Genomic DNA, 19,614 nt, shown 5'->3' on the forward strand with positions numbered 1-19,614 from the left:
AACTCAGATTTAAAATTTACACACCCCTGTTAGAATGCCACCTTTTCCATGTTCAACATTTTTTTATTGTATCTTAACTTTTTGTACCTTTTTCCACAATCAATGGGAAATTCCAAATTAAACAAAAAAATTCAGAAATCTTTCTAAACTGAGGCATGTCTTTTTATTATGCATTATATATATAAAGTTATAGCAGCACTTCCTGCCTTGTAATTCTACAACTCTAAGTTCATAAATGAAATGTTTTTTTGGGGGGGAATATAAAGAGAAAATAAGTTGAACCAATGTATTAGAGAAGCTTACAGAGATTTAGGGAGTCGCTACAATATTGCTTGATACAATATCTCTTGATACGCTATATGAATATGTATTGGGAAACCTGACTTTCCCAGCCATATGTGTTTTTTATCCAAACTGTTATCACAAAGTTGAAGGCACACAATTGTAAATGGTGTCTTTGGATGCAGTAGCATGAATTTTTCAAAGCAAACTCCATGAAGATAGGATTTGTATAGGTTTAAGTGGAAGATCTTCTACTATAGAGCTCTAATCTCAATCCCATTGAACACAGTTGAGATGAATTAAAACACTGACTGCACCCCAGAGCTCCTCACCTCAGCTACATCAGTGCCTGACTTTACTAACACCCTTGTGTCTCAATGAGGACAAATCTCTATAAGCACACTCCAAAATCAACATCTTGCCAGAAGAGAGGAGGGAATTGTAAGAGCAAATTAGAACTAAATGTGATATGCAATGCTTGAAAAGCACATACCATACTTATGACCAGGTGTCAGAGTGTGTATGTGTGTATGTATGTATGTATGTATGTATGTATGTATGTAACATAAAATTAAAGTAAGAGACAGAGAGAGAGAGAGAGAGAGGGAGAGAGAGAGAGAGAGAGAGAGAGAGAGAGAGGGGGAGAGAAAGAGAGAGAGAGAGAGAGAGAGAGAGAGAGAGAGAGAGAGAGAGAGAGAGAGAGAGAGAGAGAGAGAGAGAGAGAGTATTCTATAAGTGTGCGGTTGAAAAAAAACCTTGTTTGGATGCCTGGTAATCAATGATACATAGATTTTGGCCAGTCTACCTGCTAAAATGTTTTTTTGGGGGTTTTTTTTCTACAAAAGCTAGATGAAACCAGAGAACCCAGATGAACCCCAAATTAAGACACTGTGAGAACATGGGAAATTCCACCCAGACAGGAACCAAACAAGGACACTGGAGTGTATTTATTTAATTAAGAAAACATTCAGGGCGGTTCAGTGGCACAGCAGGAAGTTTATCAGCCTCACAGCTTTTATATATACAGTATATAATAAATCTGTTTCAGACATGATATGCCATAGATATACTTTATATGGACACCTGAGCATACAATTCATATGAGCTTTTTAAACATCCCCATTTACATTTAGTCCATATTTACTTTTATGATTCCCTCCACTCTTCTGGGAAGATGTTCCAGTCGATTTTGGAGTGTGCTTGTGAAGATTTGTGCTCATTGAGACACAAGGGTGTTAGTAAGGTACAGATGTAGGTGAGTTGAGGAGGCCTGGGGTGCAATCAGCGTTCCAGTTCACTCGAAATGTGTTCAGTAGAGTTGAGGTCAGAGCTCTATAGCATATCTTCATTAAGCTGGCTTTGTGTACAGGAGCACACTGTCATGCTGGAACAGGTTTAGGTCTCCTTTTTCAGGTGAAGGGAAAATGGATTGCTAGTGCATCCAAAGGCATCCAATACAACCGTATACAAACATGTTGTCGATGTTTACAAGCTAATCAAGAGAGGAAGAAAACTAAACGAGACAGACAGACAGACAGACAGACAGACAGACAGACAGACAGACAGACAGACAGACAGACAGACAGACAGATAGATAGATAGATAGATAGATAGATAGATAGATAGATAGATAGATAGATAGATAGATAGATAGAAAAAGGGGGTACAAACATGGCTCAGAAATGCACATTAGCAATGCTAATCTAATCATGGAATGAAGAATTAAACATGGGTAAAAACGCACACACGCACGCACACACGATGGATGGATGGATGGATGGATGGATGGATGGATGGATGGATGGATGGATGGATGGATGGATAGATAGATAGATAGATAGATAGATAGATAGATAGATAGATAGATAGATAGATAGATAGATAGATAGATAGATAGATGGATGGATGGATGGATGGATGGATGGATGGACAAACAGACAGAAGTGAAAGATACAGGCAAACATGGGTAAAAATGCACAATAGCTAGATAGAAAGACAGACAGTCAGCTAAATGGATGGATGGATGGATGGATGGATGGATGGATGGATAGATAGAAATTAAGGAATATAAGTTTGGACATGGTGATGCTTTCAGGACTTCAGGGCGTAACATGAAGGTTTTTTGTCCGTAGGTTGAGGGAGAGCTGCAGGTCACAAGGCTCTGAGACTTGCCCTGCTTGGCTTCAGTGTTTTCCACTATTGTGTGTTTGTTTGTGTGTGTGTGTGTGTGTGTGTGTGATTCCTGCAAGCAGTCACAGTCGCAGCACCTGAAGTGCTGATTTATGAAGCGTGCAGTAAGTGTTTTCTGGAGGATTTGCAGAAATGTGAGCCCTCCTGAAATAGCTGCTGTGTTTGTTTGTTGTTCATTCAAGGTTGTTTGAGGGTTTAAACAAGGGACATTCTTTACAACGGACAGCTGTGTGTAGAAGGATGGTGCATGTGTATATTTGCGTGTGTTTGTTTGTTTGTTTGTGTGTGAGAGTTGGACTCCAGAGGCTCTGCTTGTGTTATAGAAGGAAAGATCCTGCGTTCCGTTTTCTTGAAACATGATGCTGGCAGTGTTTCGCTCAAATGTCTCCTTTTCTGCTGCACGAGCTCAGTACACAAGCAGAAATGAAACAAGCCGGTCAGCGAGCCCAGTAGCCTTTTTTTCTCTCTCTCTCGCTCCCTCTCCCTCTTTCTTCTCCTCTCTCTTCCTCTCTCTTGCTCTCTTTCCCTCTCCTCTCCTCTCTCCTCCTTACTTGCGAAGCTAAGGTCCCGCTTAATGGTTTGGAGAGAATTGCGATTCAGACTATCCGAGGAAAAAGCAGGCAGGCTTTTTACCCCTCTGCCTCTCTCTCATTTCTTCTCTCTCCCTCGCTGTTTCTCTGTCATTCTCTCACTTCTCCCTCTCTTTCTCTCCCTCTCTCTGAGTGTGTACGTGCATGTGCGTGTGTTTGTGGTCCCTGCGCTGATGAAGAAGAGGAAAAGCAAGAGGGAGCCGGAGGGCGAACGTCCTTGTCCTTGAAAGAGAGAGAAAAAAAAAAACAGAAGACAGAAAACCTGCACCCAAGAACTCTTAGAGGGAAGCCAAGATCCTGTGTAAGTAAGGAACACCAGGGACCCACTGACCCACCAGGCTAGACTTAGGCTGTGATTTGTGCTAGTGCTAGTTGTGTGATGCTTGCTTCTTAAATGCTCAATGCTTTATTTGGGGCTTATTGTAAGTAACACCATATGAGTCGCTGGCAAACTTTGGCGATTGTTTTTTTTATTTTTTTTTATTTTGGGGGTGTCTCTCAAAGATTTTTACACTGTTGTCATGGTGTGACATGGTTTCCAGGATCTTTATTACATCTGTGCGCAGGAAATGAAGGTGTTTGCTTGGATTTAGGCCATTATGTAGGTCTCTTTGGAGTGTCTCGGCTCTTTGGGTGCCTTCTCTGTAAGCACCATGTCCAGAGCTGTCATTTAGGCTGATTATGTAGAGCATGAAGGTTTACTCTAAAGGATGTAAATTCCACCCGCTAATCGAGGTCACTCAATGCTAAATTTTGTTATGTAGTTCTGAACAGTTGTGTGTCCATGTGACTCAGTATCGGGAGAATCGAAGAGCGTAGACTTTTCAGGCTTTGCGTACACTAATGGGTTTCTCATGCGCCAATAATCCTCCATAATTCATATAGAATAGTCCAAAGTTAATGGCAAACTCTTCTGAACATTTCACCCCAACAATCCACCCCAACAATTCTCTCTCTACATATTGCATAAGAGTGGTGGACAGTAACGAAGTAAATTTTATTTGTTAATGTAAAGTCAAATATTGTACTTTTTACTCAACTACATTTTGTGAAAACTGGTTAGAATTCTAGGGAAAGATAAGCTTTCTTAAGATTTTTCAAAATGTACAGTCATTGTTGTGTCTTTAAAACGACAGCTGAAGTGTTTTGGTGCAAGTACAAATCCTCAAAAATGTGAACTCCCAGGGACTTAAAGCTGGAGACCCTCTGAACCTCAGTACCATTGATGTACACTGGGAAGTGTCTTCTGCTGTTCGATTTCCGAAAGTCCACAATGAGCTCTTTAGTCTACATGGTGTTGAGGGGCTGGTTGTTGGTTGCATACCATGCTGTCATGCTTCGGATCAGCCATCGTTGCTGATCTGGCCAATCTGGTGTCATCTGCATACTTGATGAAGTTAGGCAGAGAAGCACAGTCATGGGTGAACAGGGAATAGAGTAGTGGGCTCAGAACACAGCCCTGTGGGATGCCGTTGTTTAGAAAGAGGGTTGAGGATACCTGTTTGCCCAACCTGACAGACTGAGGTCTGTTGGTGAGAAGTCTAGAATCCAGGTCATTGAGCTTCATGATCAGTACAGTGGGGATGACTGTGCTAAACACAAAACTAAAGTCAATGAATAGCATTCTGCACTCTTTTATGAAGGTGGGTGAGGGCTGAATGAAGAGCAATTAGAAACTGCATCCTCTGCATTCAGGCACAACATTATGACATTATAACATTATGAGCGGTGAAGTAAAAAACACTGATTACCTCTCCATCATGGCACCTGTTAGTGGTAGGGATATATTAGGCAGCAAGTGAACATTTTGTCTTCAATGTTGATGAGTTAGAAGCAGGAAAAATGGATATGCGTTAGGATTTGAGAGAGTTCGACAAGGACCAAATTGTTATGGCTGGATGACTGGGTCAGATAATAAAAAAAAACTGCAGCTCTTGTGGGGTGTTCCTGTTCTGCAGTGGTCAGTATCTATCAAAAGTGGTCCAAGGAACAGTGGTAAACCGGTGACAGGGTCATGGCCGGCCAGGGCTTATTGATGCATGTAGAGTGCGAAGACTGACTCGTGTGGTCCAATACAACAGACAAGCTGTAGCTCAAATTGCTAAAGACGTTAATGCTGTTAATGTTTGATAGGACTGTTTTGGCATCAAAAAGGGGACCAGCACAATATTAGGAAGGTGGTCATAATGTTATGCATTACATATATGCCTGGTCAATGTAAATCATAGTACTTTCGGTACTTAAGCACATGGGCGACATTGACTCTTGAGTCTGGGGGGCAAGAAAAAAACATCTGAACAAAATGTGAATGTCTTTTTGCACATTAATTAGCAAATTGTATAAAAATTTTAATGTGTATAACCACAACTTCCTACCTTATTGAAGGGCTAAACGGCATCCACCAGGTGTGTTATCAAGGCAATTAACTATCTTATCCAAATAAGGAATTCTTCTCTTCTGAACGAGTGACACTTGATTGCTTAATTACCTGCCCTCCTTTAGCAAATCTGTTCAGTTATCCAGCGTATTGGAACGTTTAGCCATTTCGTCCGATCGATCGTCTAGTTTTTAAAAAGAATTAATGCAACCTATTGCGCAATTTGTTCTGCCACCACCTTTTAACAGGGAGCATGCAATATTGTTAAACAGTATTTTAATGGTAAAAATCTAAAATACCACGATAGCAAAACCCCCCTTTGGTTCCAAGCCCACCCCCCATGACAAAGAAGCCCATGCTTAAGTACATTTGAAGGCAAATACTTAAAGAAAGCACTTTTACATTTACTGGATTCAAACTTCACCTACTGTATCGCTACTTAAACTCAAGTACATGGTTGTATCATTCGTCCACCACTTTTGCATATTCTTTAGTCTTTGGTTATAAATAGCATATCACTCTGTTCATCTACTTCGAATCCATGCTTCGCTTTGCTTAGCTAATTCCTGTCATCTTAAAGTGAAGTCGATCTGCTGATTAGTATTCCCCTGTCACACAGTCCTTCTTTAAAGTTCTCCTTCCTTCCCAGCATGTTCCAGCGAGGCATGGTCTTGGACTAGGCCGTTCGGTTTAACCGGATTTCCTTCTCAATTTTCACGAGGTCCGTATGCATTAATTGGCGAACGCTGAGGTCTTTTGACTTCCCGTGAAGTAGGTCATCAAAAGCTTGCACAGGCCCTCATTCGCCTACGCATCCATTAATTGGCTTGGAACAATGTATTTGGATTGTTAATCCGTTAGATTAACGTGTGATTCTGGAAAAAAATCCTCTTTCCCTTGGAGCAGTGTCTAAGTGACCCTTGATAGAAGTTACCACTTCTTTGGTTACAGTTTCAGAATCTTCATAGAAGAATTAATCTCATCTCATATTATACCGTTTGCTAAAAGTATTGCAATGCAGGGCATTTTCTCAGGTTTTCCTACATGCAGGTTGCAACGTCGATTCCTAAAGGGAGTCCTTACTGCTTTATTAGCAGCGTCCACACACCGAAGCATCTTTCACCTTTTGAATAATTAACCGATGAAATAAAACAGCTTGCTAGACAAATCCATTCCTGAACAGCACACTGCTATGATACTGCTCTTCCCTGATCCTTTACAGTGTTTCACTTTATATCTTTATGAAGTCTGTATGTAAAGCTGAGAACACTGACCTTAGGCTAGCAATCAGAGATCTTTCAATCAATCATTTTGATTGAAAAAACAAACAGAACAACCCATTATATCGGTTCTAGTCTTTGGAGAATCAGAGCCAAAGTTATGTAACCAAACCTGCCTTTTGGGAAAGGTACAGAGTTTCAACCACACCCAAATTGTTTTCTTTAGAAAAAATAAGACAAAGTTGACATTTGGTGTCTTCTTCTTTTCCATGTGGTTTGCACGACCCACGATTTGGCTCTCTGTAATTCTGCATGTCCCCGTGGAACGGGGTATCTAATGCACGAACCTTTTCGGATTTTTCCGTTTTTAAAAAATCCTCCTTCTATTTATTTTATAGCTTGACCGTATTTTCTTTATGACTAAGCGTGTTACTCGTACAAACTCAAACTCTTAACAGATCAATACATATAGATCGTCTAATTGGAAGCCATTAGTTATGGGGTTTATAAAGCTGGTAATTATTGTGTGTAATCTTGCAGAAAATTAAATTTAGGGTTGTGTACAATGTATTAGGGAGAAGTTTTGCTCTGCTTTCTGCTGCATTTGCATCTGTCAGCTAGTCTAAAAGCCTACTTTTTCATGTCTGCCACTGAGTCGCCACTTTTAGTAGTTTGTGCGTTATAAACATACAGCCAAAGAAGCTCAACAGTACAGTGGGGAGTTTTTAGGACACAAAGTCCAGATGAAAATCTAACATACAGGTAAGCAATTCAAGTGCAGTCATTTTCACAATTATGCATAACCTATATATATTTAAAAAAAGCACATATTTATGTGAAATGTCCTGTGGTTTGCTGTCATTCTTTAATAAGCATTTTGAAATCGTTGTAAGCAGTAGTCGCAAAACAGCTTCAACACATATATACTGTAGTGTTGTACTTTATTTCCAACCAACCAGGGCATAACCAGTGCAGGACACATTGGTTATTGGGCATGCTATAGGGCATTATTGAGTATGTTCCTCCAGGCTTTTGGCAATGGCCAGCTCACTAGGCATTTACCCATATGCGAAAGTTTTTGTACGGATGTAAAAGGTAGTGTTTTATACAACACCAAGTGTTGGGAATGCACTGTTCATCCTTCTAGTACATTTCCAGTTTGTTCATTTTTATATATTACAGTATTTAGATGTTCTTTATATTCAACTAGAGGAAGATTGAGAAAGTGATAAATCACTGATATATTTTTATTATTATTATTTTATATAATTTTTTTAAGAGAAAACTTAATTCCTTTATTTATTTTTTTCCCTGTTTTCTTGAAGAGTGCCAATATTTCCAAAACTAACCAGTTTCAAAGGTTTTATTATAAAATAAGACCAAAATAGTAGATGATACTAGTTTCAAAATTCAATTCAATGCAATTATGAAGAAAAATCAGAAAACCATTTTTTTTCCCGAATCAATACCAATTATTAAACGTTGTGAAAAACTACAAAATCACCAAAAAATAAATAATAATTGCTATTAAAAGATTTAAAATGGAAGAGAAAATATAAATAGTTCATTTTTTTTTAAAATAAATATGTATTAATTTATAAATTAATATATACATTTGCCACAAAATTTAATTGACTAAACAATGTCTTTGACAAACATTTTTATGTAATTTATTCATATAAACTCAGAAACAGACAAACGAACTACAAATTTACAGATATAATAAATTACAGATTTCAGATAACTCGTGAAAAATACAGATTTTTCACGAGTTACGCTTAGTCCGGTTCCAAATAAAAAGTTGTGAACTATGGAGGTTTCAGACACAGCTTTTCTTAAACGATAATACAAATTATATTTGGCTAAAGGTTTGTAGACAGCTGACTATCACACCCTTACTTGGGTCTTCTCCTGTTCGTTGTCATAAAAGGAACAATTGTATATAGTAGGATGTTTTTGTATGCATCATAAATTTACCAGAACTTAAAGCTCAAACATGTTCCAGCATGACAATGCTACTGTGCACAAGGCAGACATTAGCAAAGATTGATAAGAACGAACCTAAACAAGGCTTTGACCTCAATCCTGTTGAATACCTTTGGAATCAGTGCCCAAATTTCTGTGGCTATGCAAGTTCCCCCCAGCCAAAATCTCTAGTAAATCTATTGGAAAGCCATCCCAGATGAATGAAAATCATTATAAAAACAAAGGGGGAGTAACTCAATGCTAAATCCCATGCTATTTAGAATATGATGTTTGATAGTCATGTTTTCACATACGGCTGGCCATGTACTGTAATGTAGTTCACTTCTGATCTTTCATGCATTTAAAACTTTTTTAAATAGTTACCAAAAATTGGGCCATCAGTCATTGTGATATCAATGCTATCAATCAAAACCTAGCTACAGCTTTGAGGTCTCTCCCGCACCTCTAAAAAGTTCCTTGTATTTTGACTAAGCTTCATGCCAGGCCCTTTACCCCGCTAACTTACCAGTCAGAAATGTAAATCAGCTTTTGTTTAGCTGCATAAATGAAAATTGCTAATCAATTTTACCCCTTATTTCATGGACTGTGCTTCCTGCCCCGCCCCCACCAGCTGGTTAATCATGCACAAGCTGAACACTTCATTACCCAGGACATGTTTGCCCCTCAGCGCTTTCTCGCTGGTAAATGAGTTCTTTCTATTTATACAGGTACGACAGGTCAGAGGTCTCCGGGTTGCGAAAGGTAAGGGGATGAAATTAATATAGCGGCAGGTTCTCCTGGCCGAGAGCCTCCCCGAAGAAAAGCCCTCCAACATAAACAGTTTCATAAGGAGAAATAAATTGACACTGTAGGAGTGCAGTTCTTTCTTTCTTTATATTTTTTTTGTTATTCCAGCCTTATATCGGTCCTGCTGTGTTCTTTTTGTACTAGGAGCCACCGGGCCTTTGAAGCTGCTACTAAGGAAGCCTGTTTCTTATCTATCCGCTGTGTTTTCATCGCCCTTTTTTGTTTTTGGCTTCACTGAAGGCGAGGGACAATTTAGTTTCGGAGAGGTATTGAGATGACCGAGCGCAGCATTGTTTCGTTGATTTCAAAATGGCAGTAAATGATGTGTCTAAAAAGGCAGTGTGTAATGAACTTTATTAATAGGGGACAGGAGGGGAATCGTCTCTGTTGCACAGACGCTCCAGATGAAGCGCCAATTCGTATTAGGTCTGTTAACCTTGCTCAGCGGTGATCACTTTTGGTGTGGGGTCTGGCCATGTGCTGAGGTAACACGCTCACCCAGGCTTAACCCTGTTCTTTGGCATTAGACAAGGTGTACCGGGTGTCAAATGGCACATGGGTTCATCGAGTTTTTTCCAATTCTGCTAACGCGACATTGACATGAGAGGTTGGCGTCTTTTACGCCTCTCTCTATGGATGCGCATTGTCGGGCTTGTCTTGTAGCAGAACTTATTAAGGAAGAGTAGAAACCTCTAAAGCTGGTTTATAACCCCCCCTACCCCCGCCCCCCTAAGCTCTTGGATTGTGCCAATGTGCTTTTATCGCTCTCCATCTTAAGCAGTGCAGCGAAGCCTTCGGTGTGATCCCAATCCTTCACTCGTCATCTGTCCACTATAAATACTCAGCTTTCTTAGCCTGTTCCGGCAGCATCCGATTTCAACTCGAATGCCTATTTTTAATCAGCGACTGCAGCGATAAGACATACGGCTATTAATTCATTACGTGATCCCCCCCAACTCACCCCCGTGCTCGTCTATGTCATATTTTCCCCTGGCCTTCTTGCTATGTGCCGGAGCAGGAGAAGGCGGTGGTGTTGTCGATTCTCTCTCTCGGCCATGGGACTTTGTATCACATCACTGCTTGAGCATTTTCATTGAAACCCGAGCACCCACATCACGTGTATTTACATATAAATATCCACCTGTGGTACAAGCTTGAAAGAGAGTCATACTTTTTTCCATTCCATTCCTGAGCTATTAATGTTGACCTCCATTAATAGCTAATTCCTGCATCTTATCACATTTAGACGCGCATGTTCGAATGCTTGACGGGTTATGCAATGGAAAGATGTTTCGATGGCACGCGCAAGGAATTTAACCGAGTTCGGCCTGGGCTGGGATCACACAAACACACACACACACGGAGTGGACACAAGCAGCTGCTTCTCAAGAAAGACAGGAGGTGAAGAGAGGCTTTGTGCTTTTCTTTTCGACAGTGCCCTTTGCGCTGGATCGCTCTTACCAAATGGTTGCGAGCTTTAGCATAAGGATGACCTGAATTCTTGGGTCCTTGCTGGCTTTGACAAGATCTTGGCTTCACCATAGGTCATAGATTGATGAGAGGTATCTGTAAGGTATGCAGGGAGGGACCCGGATAAGCTGTACTTTTCTTCTGCTCTTGGTCGTGCACTTTTGTGTTGCTATGCTAAGGGAAAGCCATGCCGTAACGTTGATTTTTGGAATAATCGATAAACCGTCTAAACGGCATATTTTCAGAATGTTGATAACCATGAAATGTGAATCACATACCTCACATTTATGTAAAGTTAGTTTCCAGATTGCTCTGAGGCCTGAATAATGTTCTCCTATACTAAGTGCCATAATGAACTATAGTGACCTCCCCAGCAGCTGCCCTGGATTGAGCTCTTTAGCTAAGGCTACATTATAAGACGGAAAGCTGGAGCTCCCTTGGTGACACCAATTCATTTGGTAACAGATTCAAAAACCCTCTTGATACACCCCGGTTCTGAGTACCCCCCGTTTTCCCCCACTTCCTCTTAATCCAGGTGGTCACCTGAGACAAATTTAGAAAATCTTAAAAGATTACCACAAACCTAAGCTAAAATGTATGGCCGTTGATCGCTAGTTTAACAAGTTCACCGACATCTGATTAATGACCGTTGCAATATTTCTTTTCCTCAGACACTTTCCTGCAGTGTGACTTCTCCTATGAAGACCATCAAACCAAGAACCGATAGGAGTGCAGAACGTGAAGACGCGATTAGCGCAACAACTTCTAACCCGCCTCAGGGAAAATGTCGAAACAAGTCAGACAGACGGTATAGCAACTCAATGTCAAGAGAAACATTAAGTTATGGCAGGAAAAGGAGTGTCTGTATGACGTTTTTATTATCGAGGCATGTCTTGAACAAAATTAACGCTAGAGGTTTTGTCAGAGGTGTAAACGCTAATAAAACATTCGACTTTAATTACATTTTACCAAAGCACAAGTACAAACTACTGGTCTAAAAATTTACTCATGTAAAAATAAAAAGTAACTCATTTTAAATTTACTCAAAATAATAGTACAGTGGAACCCGGTTATGTCGATGTCCTAGGGGGTCGCCAAAAAGCATCCAGGTAACCGATGATCGAGATAAACGAAAATCTAAATGGCGGCAGTATATTAACGTGCTTGAAATTTCTTTATGTACATGATGTGCGTTAATAAATGAGAATGTGCATGCACGTGTTTTTGAAGGTTTTTTTTACACAACAGCGTTCCCGCGATTTGTGTAATGAAGGCATGCTATAAAAATACATACAGTACATGTTTATCTGTCAGGAATCCACCTGCCACGTGTTCATTCTATGCTTTTGCTCATCCCACGTTCTCCCGTGTGCTGTTCAGCACCGCGCTTCTACTTTCGGCTCCCGTTCATCGCATACCATAACATAACCAGTATACAATGCAACACCTGTAGCATTTGTAAGGCTTGATTTTTCCGCCACTTCCGCGAGTTCTTCTGCGGCTGCACCGAGATAACCGACGTTAAATGGCAAATTTTCGACATAACCGATAAAAAATGCTTAGAAAAAGCGAGAATTACAACTTTCAATAAAATTACTTTTACATTTATCGCATATAGCAGACACCATTATGCAGAGCGACTTATAACTAAGCAATTGAGGACACCATTATGCAGAGCGACTTACAACTGGGCAGTTGAGGATTAAGGGCCTTGCTCAAGGGCCCAGCAGCTTGGTGGTGCTGGGATTTGAACCCATTGGATCCAAAGTCCAATGCCTTAAATTTCTTTCTTGTGAGTTTAATGCATTTGTTCTCTCCATCGATCAATCATTGCAGAAGTTTTCCAGGACACAATTTCCTTTGCCTTGCATTATTTTTTATTTATAGATTTTTACTAAGTTATGTATATGATTTTAAAATGTAGGACAAATCCTACTTAAGTAGAAGTTAAATGACAGTTTAAAGTAGTTTAAAAACTACTTTAAAAAGTAGAAGTACACAAAAAAACATGACAATGTAATTCTTTAATTTTCACTTCTGGATTTTGTTCGCCGCTAGCTACCATTAGCTAGAGAAAGTGTGTCGGTTTCTTGTGTGTCGGTTTTTGACTGTCAAACATTCCGATATTATGACAATTAAAATCCTACAGTGTGATATGGGGCTCAGTACAGTCTGACAAGCAACAATCACAAAGGACATGTTAAAATCAGTGTGGAATATATGTTACAGAAGCTAATGAAGAGTCAACCCTCTTCTTTACATAATTTGTCTTCACTATGAACATACAACAGTATAACTAGTTTGCCCCCCTACGTTCTGCTCTGCATGCGTGATAAGGCAAAGTGGTGGTTGTTGTGGTGGTGGTGGTTGTGAACACTGGGAGTTGCTAATTTGTGGTGCTGGCCGAGTGGAAAGGGCAGACGTATTTATAGCAAACTGAATCACTCGCCTACAAACGAGCAACAAAAAGCTCAGCCCTGTGCTATTTCAGCAGTCCACCATTAAATGACAGCAAAACCTTGTGCAAATCCTTATAGAAAAAAAGGGATATATGTTCTCTATGGATGCTTGTTTTCTTTTCGGGTAATGTTCAAAGGTTCGAATCACTTCATTTCTTTCGGTGTAGCAAGGCATATTTAGACCAGACTGAGTACAATTGCAAAGCGAAAGCATTTAGCATTCGGTTATGCTAGTTGTCAGGGCTGGGTCGCTGTGATTTCATTGCAAAATGAGGATGCGAGCGTGTATTTATAGCTTGGTTGGTTCTCCGAGGCAATCCATTTTCGATTTTTTTAAAGCTCTCAGTAGCGGTCTTGCAGAACTTAAGAGAGAAAGAGAGTAAAAGATTGAGAAAGGAAAAGAGAGTGGAAATGCTAAAAGCCTTACAAGCAGTATTTTCTACCTGTCTTAGATTCGCTGAAGAGGTCAGTAGGTTGGGGCACATGATCTTGATTCTATTTTGTAACACTACGTTGTGTCACCTCGCCTCGCCGGATTTGCTTCACACATTTAACGCCTTTTGACACCATTTGGGTAAACAGTGAGGGGAGATGAAAGAAAATATTTCTACTATTAGCACTAGTTTGTGTGCATGTGCTTATGAGGGAGAGAGTGTGTGTGTGTGAATGTATCTTGCAGTGACATTAGTCAGAGGAGGTATTTTGGGAATGCAGACTGTTGGCTCTCAGTTTGAGCTCTGTCAGTGTGACATTTTCATGAATCATGTTCTTTCTGTAAGGTGCATGACTCTCTCTCTCTCTCTCTCTCTCTCTCTCTCTCTCTCTCTCTCTCTCTCTCTCTCTCTCTCTCTCACATGCTCTAAATTAAAGTCAAGAGATTTGAGAGGAATAGAGACTCTAGAAAGGGGAGTCCTCAGGGCTGCTGGGACTGAGATGTCCCTCAGGACACTTCTTGACTGGCTTCTTGTCTTGCTTTGGTTTCATTTATTTATAAATTTTCTTTATGTAAACTGGTTTCGTATGTAAAATTGAAAGGGGGGTCGCCACAGCGGATCATCCGTCTCCACACCCCCCTGTCCTTTACATCTGCCTCTTTCAACCCAACTGCATGTCTTCCTTCACCACATCCATAAACCTCCTCCTTGGTCTTCCTCTTTTCCTTCTTCCTGGTGGCTCCATCCTCTGAATTCTCCTACCGATATACCCCATGTCCCAACCAACTCAATCTCCTCTCACCTTGTCTCCAAAACATCCTACATGCGCTGTCCATCTAATAAACTCGTTTCTAATCCTGTCCATTCTCGTCACTCCCAACGAAATCCTCAACATCTTCAGCTCTGCTACCTCCAGCTCCACCTCCTGTCTTTTACTCAATGCCACTGTCTCTAAACCATACATCATCTCAGGTCTCACCATAGTCCTATAAACTTTCCCTTTCACTCTCACAGATACTCTTCTATCACAAATCACTCCTGCTATCACTCTTCTCCACCCACTCCACCCTGCCTGCACTCTTTTCTTCACTTCTCTAACACACTCTCCATCACTCCGTTCTCTTGCAATCAATATAAATCAAATATGCAATCAATTAAATACACTTATTCTGATGGCAATTCAATTTTGACTAACTTTTGAGAGATGAATTAAGGATTTTGAGAAAAGTAGTCTTTTGCAAGTAATCCATCGTGTCATGATGTTTATACACCAAATTAATCATGTGCTTCAAATGTATACAGCATATAAAAGTGTAAAAGTATTAAACCTGCACTTACAGTTGAGAAGCCATCCTAAGGTCTTTATATACATTTTCTCAAACACAGAAAGTAAGAGAAAATCTACAGTTGAGTGGAATGACAGATGTCTGTGGAGATGGTGCACAATGATTATTAATGGCGGAGATCATTCAGGGTAACCCTGTTAAACCAGCACGCTGCTTACAGTGTCTGTCACACACACACACACACACACACACACACACACACACACACACACACACACACACACACACACATTCGCTCACACATTTACTTACAACTGATATCCTCCTCACATCAGCAGTTGTGCTGGGTGAACAAAAATGCTTACACCTTGCGTTCTGGCTCGCTCAGCCTGCTCTCCCCGAGCGCACTGGTCCCGGTTCGCTCTCTTTACCTACGATGAGTAGACAGATAGGCAGTGAGCAGGTAAGAAAGCCAGATTAGGGCCGTGTTAGATAGAACCTGATATGATTGGAGAATGTAGCAAAGGCAGTAGGGCCAAATAAGATTATTAGATCAAAAATCTTGATATTTTATTTATGTGATATGTACAATACACAGAATACTGGAGTCGAAGTACTTGTGCTTTCTATATAACAAATAAATTTTTTCTGCCTTCCTAATATATCCAGGGTCGCTAGCTAAATGATAATTTAACTACTAGTAAAATTTGTCATGATGCAAAAAGGATTTCACTTGCTTAGTCATTGCCTACCCCAAAAATCAGCTAATTATATGTTAGCTAGGTACTTAACGTAGCATACGACTTTCTTAGAAATCAATCCACCTCTTAAACCGTCATTATAACAAGACATCTATAGAAACTATTAATATTATAAGGAAATGCAGTATAACAGAGGGCTCCATCACAAACAAGAATTGCATACAGCGAGAATAAATGCCATCACTAATCCAAGAAACTCTATGAACATCATTTAACAAGTCTCCTTTCACTGCAGCCACAGCTGCACCGCCTGCATAGATCATCTCTAGCAGAAGCATCGATATTAACCTCCTAAAGTGACCTCGGGTTTCCGTGCAGTTTTCCTGGAGATTTGAAATGAAGGCAAATTGCGTGTTTCCTGGCAAATTGTACGGAAAAGGAAACACAAAAGGCCGACCTTCCCTCACGATGTCCAGCTTTTTTTTTTTTTTTTTTTTTTTGTTAGTATATCTACGATAAAATCGATTTTTCTTCTCCTCTGCCAGCCACTGTGGAATGAATAAAAAAAAAAAACAGCTATTAAATCCACACAAATATGTTTGAGCTTGTGCAGTTTGCTACACATGCAGGTTGTGAGCTCTGACTAGTGCGCGCTCTGAGCAATCAAAGGACGTGAAAATGCCAACATGATTGGACGCCTTCTAGAGAGCCTTGGAACGGCCAAATCGCAATCCGATTAGTTAAAGCAAAAGCTTCAAACAACATTGGATAGTAACTCCAATAATATACGATAATGTAATGATCATTTAAAGCTCTTCGATTAAAACTGTATTTAATCAATATTAAAAGCATGACGAATGTTAATATATATGCAACTGATGAATAAAACCGTGTGTGTGTGTGTGACTTAAGTGAGTCTCCCATATTGATTACCATGAATGAGTTTGTCCGAGATGGTCCAAGACATCATTGCTTTTCTTCTTAAGCATGTTACCGACATATTATTGGAATCAAAATTTAAAAGTCCTTCTAAGTCTCATTTGCCTCTCAATAATACTGCCGAAAGGGGCAAAGACCTGTATCTACCTGTGACTCTCTACCTGTGACATGGTATATTTGTTTCCATGAAGCTGGCATGAAAGAAAGGCATGTGTTCAAGGATTTTAATCTGCATTGCACCCCGTAATGAAGACGTTCTTCGAGCAGATGTAATTCATAAGGCTGAGGTCCAAAAGCCCCGGGGATGTGTGTGTCTGTCGGATGATAGCCTCTCTCCCTCCCTTGCTCCCTCGCCGAGTTGAGTAAAAGCAACATTAAATCAGTTCACAAAGAAATCTGTGTGAGAGATTTAGTTATAGGGTTAGGTGTAGTTGGTGTATGTCACAAATCTGTTTCCTCAAACATGATAAATCTAATGTATATCTTTAATATATATGTTTATACCAGCCAGTCCCAATGATAGAGTTTAAGTCCTTCATGGCCAAGAGCAAAGGAACCAAAATTGATCCTTCTGGTGGTCTTCCCTGTTGATTGGAGCAACAATGTCAATCATGTGCGCTGAGGTATGTGGAAGAGGGCCGAGATCTCTTTTCTCTCATTGTGTTACGCCACCCTGTGATGCAGCATAAGAAAGCAGGGATATATCAAATCTATCTATCTATCTATCTATCTATCTATCTATCTATCTATCTATCTATCTATCTATCTATCTATCTATCTATCTATCTATCTATCTATCAACAGAGATTGTTGGGAATGTTGGCTTTTACATTGCAAAATGATTTGAATGCTCGCTGATATCTCACACCATACATTATATACAAATGAACTCAACCAAAGACTGTGAGCAAACCCCAAACCCACCTCTGTGTGTGTGTATAACATTATTGAAAATTCTTACCAAAAAAATATTAATAGATTAAAGTCTTAGCTTTAATTTCACATCCATTTCGGCATCAGAGCTTAAGTTTTCTTCCCACGCGATTTGCTTATACTTTTCTTCAAACCCCAATCCTCTTCGCTAATCAGAATTTGATGAAATTAGCGCCAACTAATTCAGCAAATTTAGCATAAAAATGTATTTAAATGCATTGTAACATATTGGCATCATCATCAAAACAGAGTCCATACAGTCTATTATGGATGCCTTGTAATCCATAATTTGAGTACAAACTAAATGGAATATGTTTGATATCTCCCATTGCTCTTTTTCTGATGTTTTTTTAAATGAAGCCCATGCCTGTATTATTAAAGATATAGGTCTGTATAGGCACAAAAAAAAAGGTCAAAACCTTGTATTTGAACCACAGAAAACTGGCAGACATCTAGTGTAAAAAAGGCTGCCCTCTTAACGTTAATCAGTTCTCAATGGCCTGCTCACGCCGCGTACACTCCGACCTCCAGCGTGACCCTCAGGTCAACGATAAACACCGCTCTCCTCTTCAGCAGCGAATAAACACACCGATGTGCCTCGCCATCAACCGCTGCCCCAGAGACACGACCCCATCCCCTCGCCCTGGCTTCCTCCTTCATACACCCACACACACTTTCTTTCTCTATTATTATCCACTAAAAATGTTTTCAGCCAGCAGCCAGACAAACACTGTTTGGTCACGCTGTGTAAATGGAGGAGACGACCGAGGAGATGTTGTTGACTTTTTGTTTCCATGCGAGTGCCTTTTTCGCCTTCGTTTCCTTGTTTCTCCTTCCGCTCCTCACATATCCATCAGCATATTGGTTTAATCCTTGTTACAGAAAAGCAATCTCTAAGGGGGGCGGGGGGGGGGGGGGGGGCGATTCTAAACACACACACACACAAATATTCACACACCAAAAAATACACACTGGGAGTCAAACACTTCACCTGAGCTCATTAATATCCAGAGATACCTTGAAGTAAAAGTCTGAGAGGAAAAAAGTATCGAATCTGTTACGGTCGGTGTTTGCGGCACTCTGTAGAAGCTGAACTAAGTTTGAAGCTTGGGAAAATAGAAGGCTTTGTCAATAATGAAAATGTACTAAGCAAAAAAATTTTAAAAAGAAGTGTGTGTGTGTATATATATATATATATATATATATATATATATATATATATATATATATATATATATATATATATATATATATATATATGTGTGTGTGAGGCAAAATTCAAAATACACAGTACAACTGCAAAGATTTCTACCTGTACCTTATGTAAACAAGTATACATTTGAATTTATATTTTAATTGTTAACTAAAACCTGGTTCCAGTAGATCAAAAGCAATATAAAGGGTAAATCTGAGGGAACGAATAAATCAAAACTTCTCCACAATCACGGACATTAACATAAAGTCAATCAGTATTAATTGTGCTGAAAGAAAGCTTTGTACGAGCATTTGTTTGAATTCAAAATGGCCGAATTGCTGTTAAATATTCAGTACTTGAACGGCAAAATAGCAGCTAGGTGCTTTTCATCAATATTGGTAGCATAATTACCTCATCGAGTACAATACGGAGTAAGAGTTTCAGTCTTTTTTTATTTATATGTAATGCACAATAAAACCTGTAATGCACTGTTGTAGTATTTGTGGTACTTGCAGTATTCGTTGTATTTGTAGTATTCGCTGTAGACTAGAACCAGGGTTTGGTGTGGTGTGGTGTGGTGTGGTGCGGTGCGGTGCGGTGTGTGTGTCTGGTGGGTCACGTGGGACCTGGAGGCCATGTGCCTGACTGTGTGCCTTATTCAGTGCAGCGCCGGGGGGACAGATGGGGCTGCTGAGAGACGCCTGGAGCAGAGGAATGGCCCAGACGGGGAAGTGCACCATTCACACTAACCAGACCACAGCCTGAC

The 19,614-nt window shown here is 40.1% G+C and overlaps 1 protein-coding gene across 1 annotated transcript in view; it reads left to right on the forward strand.

Annotated features, from left to right (window-relative positions):
* The first annotated feature begins 3,242 nt into the window (after positions 1-3,242).
* Positions 3,243-19,614, forward strand: part of esrrga (estrogen-related receptor gamma a) — a 136,864-nt gene continuing 120,492 nt past the window's right edge. The window contains exon 1 of the mRNA XM_083550491.1: positions 3,243-3,363. The gene's annotated coding sequence lies outside the window, so the exon portion shown is untranslated. The remainder of the gene's footprint in view (positions 3,364-19,614) is intronic.

This window comes from Silurus aristotelis, assembly GCF_946808225.1.
Source record: "Silurus aristotelis genome assembly, chromosome: 9".
Classification (NCBI taxonomy): domain Eukaryota; kingdom Metazoa; phylum Chordata; class Actinopteri; order Siluriformes; family Siluridae; genus Silurus; species Silurus aristotelis.